The sequence below is a fragment of the Lactuca virosa genome, chromosome 2 (genome assembly GCF_052849685.1).
Source record: "Lactuca virosa cultivar CGN04683 chromosome 2, Lactuca_virosa_CGN04683_v6, whole genome shotgun sequence".
Lineage (NCBI taxonomy): Eukaryota > Viridiplantae > Streptophyta > Magnoliopsida > Asterales > Asteraceae > Lactuca > Lactuca virosa.
The window spans coordinates 137788069-137803917 of record NC_136427.1 but is presented as its reverse complement, the minus strand read 5'-3'; positions in this window follow the sequence as shown (position 1 = coordinate 137803917).

Sequence of the window (15849 nt, the reverse complement as noted above, 5' to 3'; positions counted from 1 at the left end):
AAACAGTCCGTGATCGAAGTTCATATTTTCTGATGTAATCTGATAGAAAAAGTTTAATTGTGTTCTTGATGATTTTACTTGTATTCCCCCCTTAAAACTTAAGAAAAACATGTAAATATAGGGGTATGAACTCACCCTATGTGGTTTCAGTAGATGAAAGTAAGAGAGAGGAAGTGTTCAACCCAAGAACACTAAGAAGATGTCTTGATGATTCGAGAATCTAACACCGAATAAGATGGAATTTGTGTAAGATATCAATGATTTGAGTAGAATGGAGTGTAATAATTATATGAATGATGAAGATACTTACTAATTGAAGAAAGAAATCCCTGGAGAAAGCCTTGAAGTTCTTGAAGTTGAGAGAAAAGATGAGAGAATTTTGGAGAGTGTTCTTTGGTTGCTAAGTGTAGAATGAAAGAAGTTAATGAGAATGAGGAGAGATGACCAATTCTCCAGCTCTTAGAACGTGGGAAGAGCTGGAGATTGGGTGTAAAGGTCCACCAAGGTGACAAGGGGTAGTGGGAAAGAGTGGCTGATCATAGAGTGAGGTGGTGGTGGTTTGCTTTTGTCATAAAATAAGGAAAAACAAATATTCCCTCAATAATTAGTTCAACCACTAATTCTTTTAATATATTTTTTATAAAAACCCTGGGGATTTATATATTTTGGGGTCTTAGTTTATAAAATAAAGTTTTGGGTGAAAATCCCACGTTAAAATAATAAAAAACGGAGTTAAAACGAAGTCGTAGTCGAAAACCGGGAAAAACAAGCTATCTGCGAGACCTCTCGCATGGGGCCGAAGGTGCGAGGCTTCGTACCAGCAGGCTCGCATGCGGGGCTTCTGTCTCGGTAGCTTCGGCTTCGGTCTGTCATGCTGGCTTCGGCTTCGGTCTCGCATGCTGAGAGGCTTCGGTCTCGCATGCTGAGAAGCTTCTAATGGGAGGGTTTTGGGTTCCTTAGGGCTATTTCACCCGTTTTTACCCCGTTTCAAGCGGTTTTTGACCCGGTTAAGGGTCGAGATGACCCAAATGATTACAAAAAGTTAAAGTAACTTTTGAGAGAGATTCGGGAGAGATTTGGGAGAGATTTTAATAGAGAGAGATTGAGTGAAAGAGATTGAGAGAGGTTTCGTTTGTGATCTTTTTGAGTGTCCGGCTTCGCAACGCAAGGTCCATAAACCCCCTTTAAGCCATGATTTAGTGTCCTACACAATCCTGATGATTGTGCAATAGTGTTTTATCGCTTTGGTTCGTTGTTTAGCACTGTTAAGGCTAAGGAAAATCAAACACATGAACTTTCCAAATGATGATTTCTCATTAAAATAGCGAATTGTATAGTGATTACATAACGTAAACCCTAACATACAAGGGTTATTGGAGTTGACCGGTTTGACTTGTTGACTTTGTTTGACTTTGACTTGACCGAAATTTGACGGTTGTCACAATTATTGCCATTGAACACAATTAATGAAAAACATTTTGAACTAGGTTGCTAATTTTTTATCATGTAGTTCTATATGGATAAAGTTATCATGTATGTCATCAATACACAATCTTTGTTTCTTTCTTGGTTTGAATGAACCGTCTAAATATGAATAGATGATTATTGTATATATATATATATATATATATATATATATATATATATATATATATATATATATATATTAATTGTATTTTCCCTTAGGAACAATAACCACCAACCAGCCAAACCGGCCACCGCTTTTTTGTTTCTGGATATTTCTACATTTTTCTTCGATTGGAGTCTATAATCCCTCCGGCCACCGATCCACCCTTCAAATACCTATCCTCTTGAAATTTTGCCGGTGGTTTCTCCGTCTTTAATTTATGTTCAGTTTCGTGCATCTTCTTCAACCGTACCTCCACCATCTTTTCGTCTCCTTTGATGCTTGTTTAGTCTATTCCTACAAATAGTGAATCGACTTATGAATAGTATCGTTCTTCCATATTTGGTGTTTTCACTGCGATTTAACGTTGGATAAGGAGATTGAGGGCATTTGGCTGCAAGAAATTGAAATATAGATGTAACATCCAGAAAATTTACAACCAATTTAAACTTTTCAAAACAACCATATTCATTAAGTTATTACAAAAAGGTTTTCAATTCATTTATTATCAGAGTATCCCAGAAACATCAACATAAAACTGAGGAGCGGTACGATCACGCCTTCGCCTTGCCACGATCTCCTGAAGTTACTGAAACAATACACTGAAACTGTAAGCCCGAAAGCTTAGTGAGTTACCCCCAAAATACTACATATAGCACATACGCCCTTCCAGGCCATAACTCCTTAGAATCTTCCGATCCATATGTCTCAGGGGTTTTCCATCCCATAACTCTGTTGACCTTCCGGTCCATACTCTGTTGACCTTTCGGTCCATATCATCTTTGACCTTCCGGTCCTTACCATACGTAGCATACATAACATAGCATATAACCGCATATAACATGATGACCTGCCGGTCCATAACATACTGCTCATATCGTAACATAACACCTACAGCTTTCATAACATCAAACAACATATATCTCATACTCTTCATAGCACATAAGACCTTCTATAACATGATGACCTTCCGGTCCATATCATACTGCTCATATCGTAACATAACACATACAGCTCTCATAACATCTAACAGCATATATCTCATACTCTTCATAGCACATAAGACCTTCCGGTCACACATATACCATCCTAACTATCAGGATACCGACCTTAACCAGGTCCCTAACTTACACCATCCTAGCTACCAGGATACAAACATAGCAAAGCAATAACATAACAACAGTACCCAGATTTCCATCCGATAGAGGGTCGGCCTTGGTGCCGTAGACCCTGTCAGTATAGTGAGGATAACTCACCTGCAACTGCCGACTGAAGAATAAGATCACGCTGCTCCGACCACCGACACGAACTCCACCACTGAACATTACCAAATAACCAAAGCCAATAAATACCAATGATTACCAAAATACCCCTGGAAGTCAACTGGTCAACCCTTAGTCAAAGTCAAAGTCCTCAGTCAAAGTCAACCTTCCTGGTTGACCCTACTCGCCGAGTCAACCCATCGACTCGTCGAGTTCCTTTACTCATAAATTCCCAATCACGACTCGACTCGCCGAGTCACCCCAAGACTCGCCGAGTCCAACAATCTCTGAGTCTCATCCTGCTCAACTCACCGAGTCGTCCCTCGAGTCACCGATTCATGGCTTAACCAGAAAAGGTTATGGTTCCACGACCAGACTCGCCGAGTCCAAGAACAGACTCGCCGAGTCCAAGGCAATCTTCAACAGATTCGCCGAGTTGTTCTTCCAACTCGTCGAGTCCAAGCTCATCGTCATAAGACTCGCCGAGTCACCCATGCGACTCGCCGAGTTACTACGCGACTCAAGGTCTGATCTCTAGCCCGACTCGCCGAGTCATCTCCCAGACTCGCCGAGTCCATACGTGCATTCCCATAATCTCGAGTCACAGAGCTACTCCTTTGCTCCAAAAAATAGATCTGGGTCTCTAGAGTCCATTAGCAACATAAAGTTGCTACCTTTACGTGCTTCTTGCCCCATAATACCAAAAACCAAGCTAGAAAGGGACTTAACTCTTGGGAAAAGGCTTTTGCATAGCAACTAGAAAGGCTTTCTGCATCAATGACCCATATAGAACTTAGATCTGGAGTTTCAATTCCAGATCTAACTCATGCTTCAAGATCTCAACAATATTTCTCCAACCAAACCCCAAAACTTCATGAAAATGGAACTAGAAAGGAGAAGGCCAAGGATAACGATTCCTTACCTCCAAAATGACCTCCCACTGAAGTATAATCCAGATCTCTTCAAGGCTCCTTGATCCAAGCTTCTTAATCTTCAAGATCCCTTCACAAATCACACCAATTTGCTTCCAAGTCTTCTCACAAACGAAATTAGGGCTTCTAGATCTCAAAAGGGGCTAAGGGGGCTGAGGGGAGGACATTAAGTCCTTTAAATAGGGTGCAACCCCGAAGATTAGGGTTTTTCCCCGACCAGCACTGACTCGTCGAGTGCAGCCGCCGACTCGCCGAGTCAGGCCACTTAACCCCGTGCCACGCACCTGCTTCGACTCGGCGAGTCAAGAGACCTACTCGCCGAGTCCCTTCCTTTATTTCCACTTAGCACCCTTCAACTTCTTGCTTCCGAACTTGGGATGTTACAATTCCCCCCCACTTAAATTAGGCTTCGTCCTCGAAGCCTTCGGCAACACAACTTCCGTGTGATACCCCCTCAAAGCATCCACTGATATCAACCGACTCGGGTTCCTCCAAACACTGCTATCAAACTCCTATAAAGTCCAACTCTTTCTCACAGAGTCACGACAACTGCTTCAAGCCGGCCACCGACTTCTTCCTCTGATAACAACACTTATCAACCAATGATCACCCGATGATACTCCCATCCTTCCAAATCACATAATCACTTGTCTCTTACAAGCTAGATAACACCCTAAATCACCGGGTCCTGACCCGGTACCGACTGCTGGGACTTAACCCGATTCCTTTCCGAATCCAACTCTTTTCTTTTGGTGCTGACAGGATGACACATCCTTCAGCTCCTGAGCAACTCCCATGAGCTCTCCTCCGCAATCACATACACGTGCTGAACCTGCTCTAACATCCTCGGGCTGGAAAAAACCGACACACTGACGATACCTCCAACATCCCCACGATGAGTTATCTCTACATACATAACCTCCTGATCACAACTATACTGGAATCCAAGGCTCCACCCTTGCATCCCTTCCGAACTTCTCTGGTTCTATACCACCGGAGATTCTTCCGCAACCTCAACAGACACCCAATCCGGATGTGCTTCCATACCACTGGCACAATCACAGTGCTCAACAACCATAATTGAAATACTCTTAATCATCCATTCTCACCACTGCTTTCACTTCAGTGAACCAACACTCCCTCCCGAAGTTACATACCTTTCTCTTTCCTTACCCAAGGAAATCTACTTGTCAACCTTGCCACTTCAGACAAGTGCCCCGGTGCTCACACCCCACTCTACACTATCCCCATGTAGAGTAACCGCTACTCCATGCCTCACACATGCTCTAAATCTGCTCGCAAGGACTCTCGGGTCCATGCACTGCCTTCCCCTAACATGATCAATACCCGGGGCCAGACCCACTGCTTGCTACTGCAAAGCAGCATACTCAAATCACTTTCCGCATACAGATCTACTAATGCATACAGAGTCTTCAGCATGACTGGACCGCCTTACCAGGCCTTCGGCCTGACTGGTACGCCTTCCGGCCTGACTAGTATGCCTTCCGGCCTTCAGTCTCCCCGGTCCGCTCAAACTATCATACGTCATGCCGAACTATTCCTCCTGGGAATCCCTCCCATACGTACTGTTCTAGCCCTCTAAGGGTTCCGAACTCCAACTCCATTCCATATACTCAGATCCCGGCCTAAACCTAGGCCTTACAACAACCAATCACCCTATCCGAAATCCTTGGTCTATACCCTGCCCCATCGATCTGACACATACTCATACCAGCCCACACTCTTGGCTGACTGAAACACTGCTGGATCCCAACCAGCGAATCAACTCTAACGCTTATCGAACCTCCTGAGAATTTTCCAATTCTCCCCCACTTAGAGCACTGGCTCCCATTCACCGGTGACCCAGCCGACATCACTTAACAACCCTACTCAACATATTTCCCTTATCTATGAACTAATTTCCTCTAAAACGAGCAATCTTCACGAATCCACATTCCGACATCGCACATCTCGAACTCTAAGAGAGTTCGACTCTCAGCTGAACACTCCTCAAATAGCAAATGCTATAACCGGCATCCAGACCGAAAAGCCTAGTTCCCCACCACCAATCCTCCTGGATGTTAACCAACTACGACTCCCAATACCAAAATCCTCAATCATACGATAAACCAGGTGAAAACACGAACAAATACAATACCATGAATCATGCGAACAAGATTAGCAGATATACGATACTCCTCAGTAATCACAAGATGACAAGATGAAAACATACCCGCAGCTGCATCTGGCTCTACCCTGACCTCCGCTGCAGTAAGCTGAAAAGCTCGACCCTGAGCCCTCGGAGGCTCCGCTCCACCCTGACCCCCGCCAGTAATCCTCAAAGTGGCCGGTGCTGGAGCCTGCACCGGTCTAGCAGCAAGCTGTGGACAGTTGGCCCTCATGTGACTACCCTGATGGCAATGATAACAAATCTTCAAATTCTGAACCGGGGCTGACTGCCGACAATCCCTCGCATAATGCCCCTCTCTCCCGCACTTACGACGTGCACCACCGGACCTACAAACTCCGGCATGACCCTTCCCACACTTATCACAAGTGTGGCTACTCTGACCTCTCATCCTGGAATCAACGGTCTTGGACCGTTTCGGTGCCGGCTGCGACAACACCGGGGCCTGCCTCTGCTCTCGCAATTGCAACTCAATCTCCAACTCACGCCGCCGGGCGGCCTCCTGCAACTCCAACAAGGTCTCGCACCTCTGCGTAGACACAAACTGCCTGATATCCCTCTTAAGCATACTCAGATATCTGAGCATCTGACTCTGCTCCGAAATAAACTCAGGGCAAAACATCGCCCTCTCAGTGAACATCCTGGTGATCTCCGTCACCGAATCCGAATCCTGCTCCAGTTCCAAGAACTCCTGAGCCAACCTTTCCCTCTCAACTTGTGGAACATAACGGGTACTGAACTGATTCCATGTAACCGCAGCCCGCTGCGCATCAGAATACGATCCCGTAGACAACCTCCACCAATCCCTTGCCCCGAGCCTTACAAGGGTCAGAGCACACCTCACCCTCTGATCTGCAGGGCATGAACATGTGAAGAAACAATCCTCCACGTCCGATAACCACCTCATAGAAATGATCGGATCCTGAACTCCATCGAAAGTAGGAGGCTTCGTATTATCGAAGTCCCGATACTGAAAACCCCGACCGGTTCCTCCACCTGCCGCTGCCACAGCCGCCGTAGCTGCCGCGGCAGCCGTCTCCGTAAGAGCTGCATAGCGCTCATCAAAATATTCAACCATGGCGGTCTTGATCAACCCAAACAGTTCCGACAACTCGGCCCGGAACATAGCAGCAACCTCATCATGCAGGACCTCACGAATCCTGGCATCCAACTCATCCGCACTCATCTGACCAATGACCTCGGGTGGTACTGGCCCATCCTGACCACCCTCTCCTGATCCCGATCCCGAACCGGATCCTGCCTCGAAACGTCTCGAAATCTCCATACTCGCAAAGCACCAACAAAACCCTTAGACACATCACATACCCACCCAGGAACTAACTCGCAACCCGACCCTCGGGGTTGTGACTTCCTTGATACGCGTATGGGTCCTGTGCTTTCAGTAGTACGGGCCCATACTACCTTCCACACCTACCCATATTTATATCAAGTATCACCACAACACCCTAGCGATAAACATATACATGGCAACACTCAATCCTCACCTCTAGAGGAACTGCTAACTACCTCACATAGTAGGGAACCCTAGGCTAGCAGGCATCATATAATCAGGCAATTCTATCATGCAATTCCTAAAGATCCCTAGCCTAGTACTAGCATGCTGTTCTAACATATCACATAATCAAATAACTTGTATGGTATTTTGGGGTCTACTTACTGGCTCTGGCTGATCGTACCTCCGCATCCTCCTCTACTTATTTTTGAAAACCATTTCAATTTCCTTTTAAAAACTCTCCTTGATTTGAGACTGGATTCACACGAATGTTCCTCCAATTCACTCAAACCAAGGCTCTGATACCAACTTGTAACATCCAGAAAATTTACAACCAATTTAAACTTTTCAAAACAACCATATTCATTAAGTTATTACAAAAAGGTTTTCAATTCATTTATTATCAGAGTATCCCAGAAACATCAACATAAAACTGAGGAGCGGTACGATTACGCCTTCGCCTTGCCACGATCTCCTGAAGTTCCTGAAACAATACACTGAAACTGTAAGCCCGAAAGCTTAGTGAGTTACCCCCAAAATACTACATACAGCACATACGCCCTTCCAGGCCATAACTCCTTAGGATCTTCCGATCCATATGTCTCAGGGGATTTCCATCCCATAACTCTGTTGACCTTCCGGTCCATACTCTGTTGACCTTCCGGTCCATATCATCTTTGACCTTCCGGTCCTTACCATACGTAGCATACATAACATAGCATATAACCGCATATAACATGATGACCTGCCGGTCCATAACATACTGCTCATATCGTAACATAACACCTACAACTTTCATAACATCAAACAACATATATCTCATACTCTTCATAGCACATAAGACCTTCTATAACATGATGACCTTCCGGTCCATAACATACTGCTCATATCGTAACATAACACATAGAGCTCTCATAACATCTAACAACATATATCTCATACTCTTCATAGCACATAAGACCTTCCGGTCACATATATACCATCCTAACTATCAGGATACCGACCTTAACCAGGTCCCTAACTTACACCATCCTAGCTACCAGGATACAAACATAGCAAAGCAATAACATAACAACAGTACCCAGATTTCCATCCGATAGAGGGCCGGCCTTGGTGCCGTAGACCTTGTCAGTATAGTGAGGATAACTCACCTGCAACTGCCGACTGAAGAATAAGATCACGCTGCTCCGACAACCGACACGAACTCCACCACTGAACATTACCAAATAACCAAAGCCAATAAATACCAATGATTACCAAAATACCCCTGGAAGTCAACTGGTCAACCCTTGGTCAAAGTCAAAGTCCTCAGTCAAAGTCAACCTTCCTAGTTGACCCTACTCGCCGAGTCAACCCATCGACTCGTCGAGTTCCTTTACTCATAAATTCCCAATCACGACTCGACTCGCTGAGTCACCCCAAGACATGCCGAGTCCAACAATCTCTGAGTCTCATCCTGCTCAACTCACCGAGTCGTCCCTCGACTCACCGATTCATGGCTTAACCAGAAAAGGTTATGGTTCCACGACCAGACTCGCCGAGTCCAAGAATAGACTCGCCGAGTCCAAGGCAATCTTCAACAGACTCGCCGAGTTGTTCTTCCAACTCGTCGAGTCCAAGCTCATCGTCATAAGACTCGCCGAGTCACCCATGCGACTCGCCGAGTTACTACGCGACTCAAGGTCTGATCTCTAGCCCGACTCGCCGAGTCATCTCCCAGACTCGCCGAGTCCATACGTGCATTCCTATAATCTCGAGTCACAGAGCTACTCCTTTGCTCCAAACAATAGATCTGGGTCTCTAGAGTCCATTAGCAACATACAGTTGCTACCTTTACGTGCTTCTTGCCCCATAATACCAAAAACCAAGCTAGAAAGGGACTTAACTCTTGGGGAAAGGCTTTTGCATAGCAACTAGAAAGGCTTTCTGCATCAATGACCCATATAGAACTCAGATATGGAGTTTCAATTCCAGATCTAACTCATGCTTCAAGATCTCAACAATATTTCTCCAACCAAACCCCAAAACTTCATGAAAATGGAACTAGAAAGGAGAAGGCCAAGGATGACGATTCCTTACCTCCAAAATGACCTCCCACTGAAGTATAATCCAGATCTCTTCAAGGCTCCTTGATCCAAGCTTCTTAATCTTCAAGATCCCTTCACAAATCACACCAATTTGCTTCCAAGTCTTCTCACAAACGAAATTAGGGCTTCTGGATCTCAAAAGGGGCTAAGAGGGCTGAGGGGAGGACATTAAGTCCTTTAAATAGGGTGCAACCCCGAAGATTAGGGTTTTTCCCCAACCAGCACTGACTCGTCGAGTGCAGCCGCCGACTCGACGAGTCAGGCCACTTAACCCCGTGCCACACACCCGCTTCGAGTCGGCGAGTCAAGAGACCTACTCGCCGAGTCCCTTCCTTTATTTCCACTTAGCACCCTTCAACTTCTTGCTTCCGAACTTGGGATGTTACAATAGAGGGCATAAATCGAACGCACAGTCGAATCTTGATTCCTCTATGTTTTGTGTTCACGGGAATGAAAAAATGGGAGGGCGGCCGCCGATATACCATCGGGGTGGGCAAGCTCTTGTAATCAATCGATAAGTACAACTATCGAAGGCACCATCTTGCATAGATCGACCAATACTTATGTGCTGTAATTTTCGGTTCTTATCATCTTCGAAGAACAATGTCACACCCCAAAACCTGAACGGCGGAAACGTTTGGGGGCGGAGGACGTCATGTACAGTATCACAACAATGCATTAAAGTAAACAAGCAACAACATCATCCATTGCATTAATAGTAATATTTAAAATAAGTGTGTTCTGTATATAGTTTATAAGACACCAAAAATATGAATTCAAAATAAAAGATGAGTCTTGAATGTGCTCCATCTTCTCAAAACCTGGCATCGGTACCTGTCTACTGATGACCTGAGAATACAAGTTATTTTGAAAGCGTAGATCAACATTTAAGCTGGTGAGTTCATAAGTGTTTTAGTGTCATTGCTTGTATGAATGTGTTTGTAGTAAATGTTTGTATATGTTTGTAATTGTTTTGTAAATGTTTGTATCTCCTAGAAAATCCTATATTTTCTACTAAAAGTAGGCTTCTACCAAGACCCAAATGTTCTGTATGTTATTCGCTTGTAAAGGTGTGCAATTTTCCCCAAAGATAGACTATAATTTACCAGAAATATAGTTTACATTACCGTTTATGTGAGTAGCTCACTATATGAATGTAATGGGAAAATAATATTGATGTACTTGTAGTATTAGTATATAACTACTACCATTGTACTAACTACCTTAAAACCATTGTTTTTAATTAAGGAAAAATGTGATATAGTTGTAACCATACTTGATCGACTAGTTGAAACACGACGCTCTAAGGCATCGAAAATGGTAGGACATTAGTCACCCGTAGACCTGTAGGTCCCACTGTAGCTAGCAGCAAGGTGTAGGATAGTCAATCCTGTATAGATCTATACACCAATTCATGCTCTCCCTCCAGGAGACTCTGGTTACAAAACGCAACACGGCAATTGCTTGCCATGTCATGAAGTAGTGGCTCACATTAATGTTATAGTGTTCTAGTGTTTGTATGTTCTCTTTGTACTAGCGTAGTGTATTGTATGTTCTCTTTGTACTAGTATAGTGTATGTTCTCTTAGTTTCTCATCATAGTATGTTCTCTTGTATAGTATAGTGTATTGTATGTTCTCTTAGTTTCTCATCATAGTAAGTTTGTATTGACTCATAAATGAACCGACTCTTGTATTTTTCATTGTACTAGAAATAGTGAGTAGTGACTTCCTAAACTATACCTATTATAGTTTACTAGTAAAGTTGTTTGTATGAATGAACATGTTTGTACACCTTTGCTACCCAAAGGTATTGAACTAAATGTAGAACTTTAACATCCATGTACATACACATAATATATAACTAAGATTCAAACGACCGTCGGACAAACAACCGAATACCCTAAGTCCACAACCAAACAAGGAACAGGAAGTAAGGCGAGTTATCAGTCCTAAGTCCTTTCAATCCTACTTTTATAACTATATTTATATCATATGATTTTGACAATATATAAGTTTGAAAGAGTTTAATAAGGAGTTTGCATATAAAAGAGTTTGTAAAACGATTTGTAGCAGTTTGTTTGATAACACAGTTTGACGTGTAGTAAATCCGTCTGTTTGATAGTTATTAATCACATGTGATTGATGTAATAACTATAATGTTTCTACTTGTATCCCCCTATAAAAGCATTTAAAATCATTTAAAAGATAAGTTAAGGGGTATGAACTCACCTGTAGTGAGTGATACGAATGAAAGATCGGTTTGTAGGATGCTAAGTGTCAAGTGTGGACTTGAGCACAACGGATCTTAATAAGCATATAATGACACATATATGTATCCAATTAGAGTTTGAACAACTAATTATGCAAGGAAAGACACCCTAGGACATAGGAAACACTTAGATTCAAGTACTAGAAGTACCAAGGGTTGCATATGATGGGTGTATGGCCACACCTTGGAGTGTACGGCCAAAATGGTGTGTTTCATGTGTGTGTACGGCCAGAGTGTATGGACCAAGTGGGTGTGCAGCCGCACACTCATGGTGAAACATGCCCATGAGTGATTTAAAGTCTTATTAAGCATCTAGGAGGAGTGTTTTACCCAATGCTTAGCTTAAATGAAAGTTGATTGCCATTTTGGGCCTTAAAAAGGGTGTGTACGGCCACACAAGGAGTGTACGGCCGTACACCCTTGATGATCATGCAAAAATGGTCAAAACTGTATTCTAAGACTCTAACTTGCATCCCATAATTGTTCTTGATCATGTGCTAGCTTAGAACTTGAGTTTGAAGCCAAATAGCACTAGACAAAGGGGTGTACGGCCACATGGGGTGTGTACGGCCGTACAGTCCTTGATGATCATGTCTTGGATGGTTTCTAAGGAGTATAACTAGTAAATAAAAAGCACAAGGAGTGGTACTTACGATATAGAAGCCTTTAGGGGTGTTTGAGGTCGAAAAACTTAGTAGGTGTTCTTAGTGTTCTTGGATGTCACAACTAGGAATTTTGATGCCTTGTAACTACAACACTTATATCAATTATGAATCAACAATATGAAAGCATGTATGATTCTTATTCAATAACAACAAAACTTCATCAAATACTTCATTCAAGCACTACAAATAGTCAACAAAGAATTGGAAACCTTTGAAATCCCGGTTTAAGTTCATTTTGGACTAGGATTTCCTTATTGGACCTAATGGACCAATAAGCTCCCAATTTAACTATCTTGAACATAGAACTCTCAAATGGGCCCTAATTGGACCCATATACATGAAACTTAATATTTTGGGCCTTATAAGCCTAAAATAAACTAGGTTAACTTTAATGTGCCTTATTGGGTCACAACCAATTTAATTTAGCCCTAATAGGTCATAAAAATCATTCTTTGATTTGTGTTGGACCAAAAATCATCTAATTAAGTCATGATATGGGCTTAAGCATACATGGCCCAATTATTTTTCCTTCCCCTCTCCATTCTCGGCCCAAACCACAAAAGAAAGGAAGGAGTTGACTTTAGGATAGCCACCTCACCATTATCTCTTGGATTTCCATGCATTCATCTCATATTTCCATGCAACTATCCTATCAAAGATCTCTCTCTTCCTATCTCTTCTTCTCTCGGCCGAACACAACACAAACACACACACAATTCACTTAAACTCTCTCAAGGAAACTCTCTCCACTCTCCACCAAATTTTCGAGATTTAGGAAGCTTTCAAGGAGATTATTCCACAAATACATCATCTAAGGTAAGATATTACTTGGATCCATGATCTAGCTACTTCATTTCATCAAAAATCTCTTCTAAATCTATTCAAACTTGTGATCTTGCATCTTAGAAGCCTCTAAGTTCGAGATCTTCCAAGAAGACTTGCTAGGATCGAAACTTTCTTCATTTCCCTCTTCAAAACCGAAACCACAACTCAAGGTGAGCTTCATACCCCTCTTTTTTCGGTTTTCATGTGTTTTATGGGGGAAAATACAAGAAAATGTGTAGATCTATGTGTATGTGAATGCTATGTGTGATTTTATGCATGTATGTGTGTTTTTATGTGTTTTTGTGATGAACATGTAACTAAAAAGGGGTGATACTCGAGATCTATGATATGAGAAAGGAAACAAACATAATCTAAGTTATTTTACACTAAACAAGTCAAGAATAATAACTTATAAGATTATGATAAACATATTTCAACATAAAAACCCATTTTTGGGCTTAAAATGTCAAATATACAAAACTAGGGTTAAAAATTGCCAAGTCACGGTTTCTTAAGGGCCAAAAGAGTCAAAACAGTTTCCATAATTGTTTTTCTAAATATTAAAATTTTCAAAGGACTTGAAATGTAATTTTTTAGCTTAATGGGCTAATTTTGGGCTTTTTGGCCCAATAAGCCCAAAATTGCGAAAAATGACAATTAAAGGGGCTGAAATGAAACTTTCTTCAAAACAGGGGATAAAAAGCGTAATAAAACTATTTCAAGGGTCAAAAATGTTTTTCACTTCCAAAAAGGATAAAAAATGTAAAGTTTTTGGATTTTGGGCCAAAACTGTAAAAGTTGCGAAAATAGGGTTTTAACCGAGAAATACCATTCTGGAAGGGCTGAATCTGTTAACAAAATAAATTTTGGGTTAAAACTATCATTTCAACAAATTTATGATGCAAAAGTGTCAAGAAAATGTTTTAAGGACTAAAAATGAAATTCTTTTATATAAAGGACTAAAATTGTTATTTTTATAAAAAGAAAGGTAGTGAAAAGGTCAAACTTCTACTTTTAAACAAACTATTTCAATAAGTAAAAATACAAAACCACGACTACCGACAAATCGAAAGACGAATACACGTTTAACTCCAAATATCGTGATACACGAATCGATCGGTCTCGAATCGATACAATATAACAAACGTTAAATCAAACCCTTCAATAGATACGTGATACCTACGATGAGAAAACTTACAAACTTTAGGCTTGAGAGTTTCAAATTATGCATGTTGGATCTTGCAAGTCCATCAACATGATCTTTGGGCCCAAAGGGATAACGCTTATACGTTATTGGGCCTCCTATGACCCAATTCCGTGTAAAAGGACTTTCAATAGCTTTTATGTGCTATTGGGCCCTAGTGGCCCATTATTAAGGCTAGTAAGGTGAAAGTAATCAAATGCGAGTTGGACCATCGTGTTTTCGCATCCCCGACAGCCTAAGGTACTTTCGATAGTAGCAGGACATAGTGCTCCTCTTCTCTTCGTTCGCTAAGGCTTATGAGTAATCAAAGTAGACGGAATTAGGACGATATTCAAGGTGGAGTAATCAATATTCATTCGATATGACGATACAAAAATTAGTAATCACGTATACCTTTCGACATCGGAAAACATCTGGTTTTCTGGGGAAATCAATACTACTCGCTCGAAATTTCTATATCTATAATATAAAACACCCTTCATATATATGTTTTTGAAATCATTCATGCATCAACTTATGGATCTTCACACTCTGATAAACAAAAGTCTTTTCAGAAAATATCGGATTTTCTGGGTTTTACAAACTATACAAATCATTTTATTCACAACTTTGCTTATGAACTCACCAACATTTCATATGTTGACGTTTTCCAAAATAACTTGTATTCTAAGGTAACAGATAAACGGAAGGGTAATACCAAGTATGTTAGGATGTTTTGTTTTAAAAACTCTGAAACAATTTGTGTTATGAATGTGTAATATTTGAAAACAATGTACTGGATGTAAACAATATCAGTTGTAATGTATTGATGCATGGTGATGTTTATGTTATGATTCATGTATATTCATTGTGATGGTATTCAATTTAAGTCACGCGAGCCCCCGAACGTTTCCGCCGTCTGGTTTCGGGGGTGTGACATTGGAGAACACTTGAAGATCTAAACAAAAAGTGTAATTTCATGGATGAAATGATAGATCCTTACTAGATAGTGTAATGAATCAATAAATCATAGAAAAAAACACTTACAACTTGAAGATCTAGAAGGAAAATCGGATGATACTTGAGAGAGAAGTTGATTTCTTGGCTTAGGAGTGTGAAAAGAGGTAAATGGAGGCTAAGACTCTCATTTATACATGGGAGTGTACGGTTGGGATGGGTGTACGGCCGTACACCCATGTGTGCGGCCGCACACACCTCATTAAGGGGTGTTTGGCTCAATTGAAAGGTGTTGAACTCGATTATACTCATCCCTAGCCTCATACCTTGATTATACTAG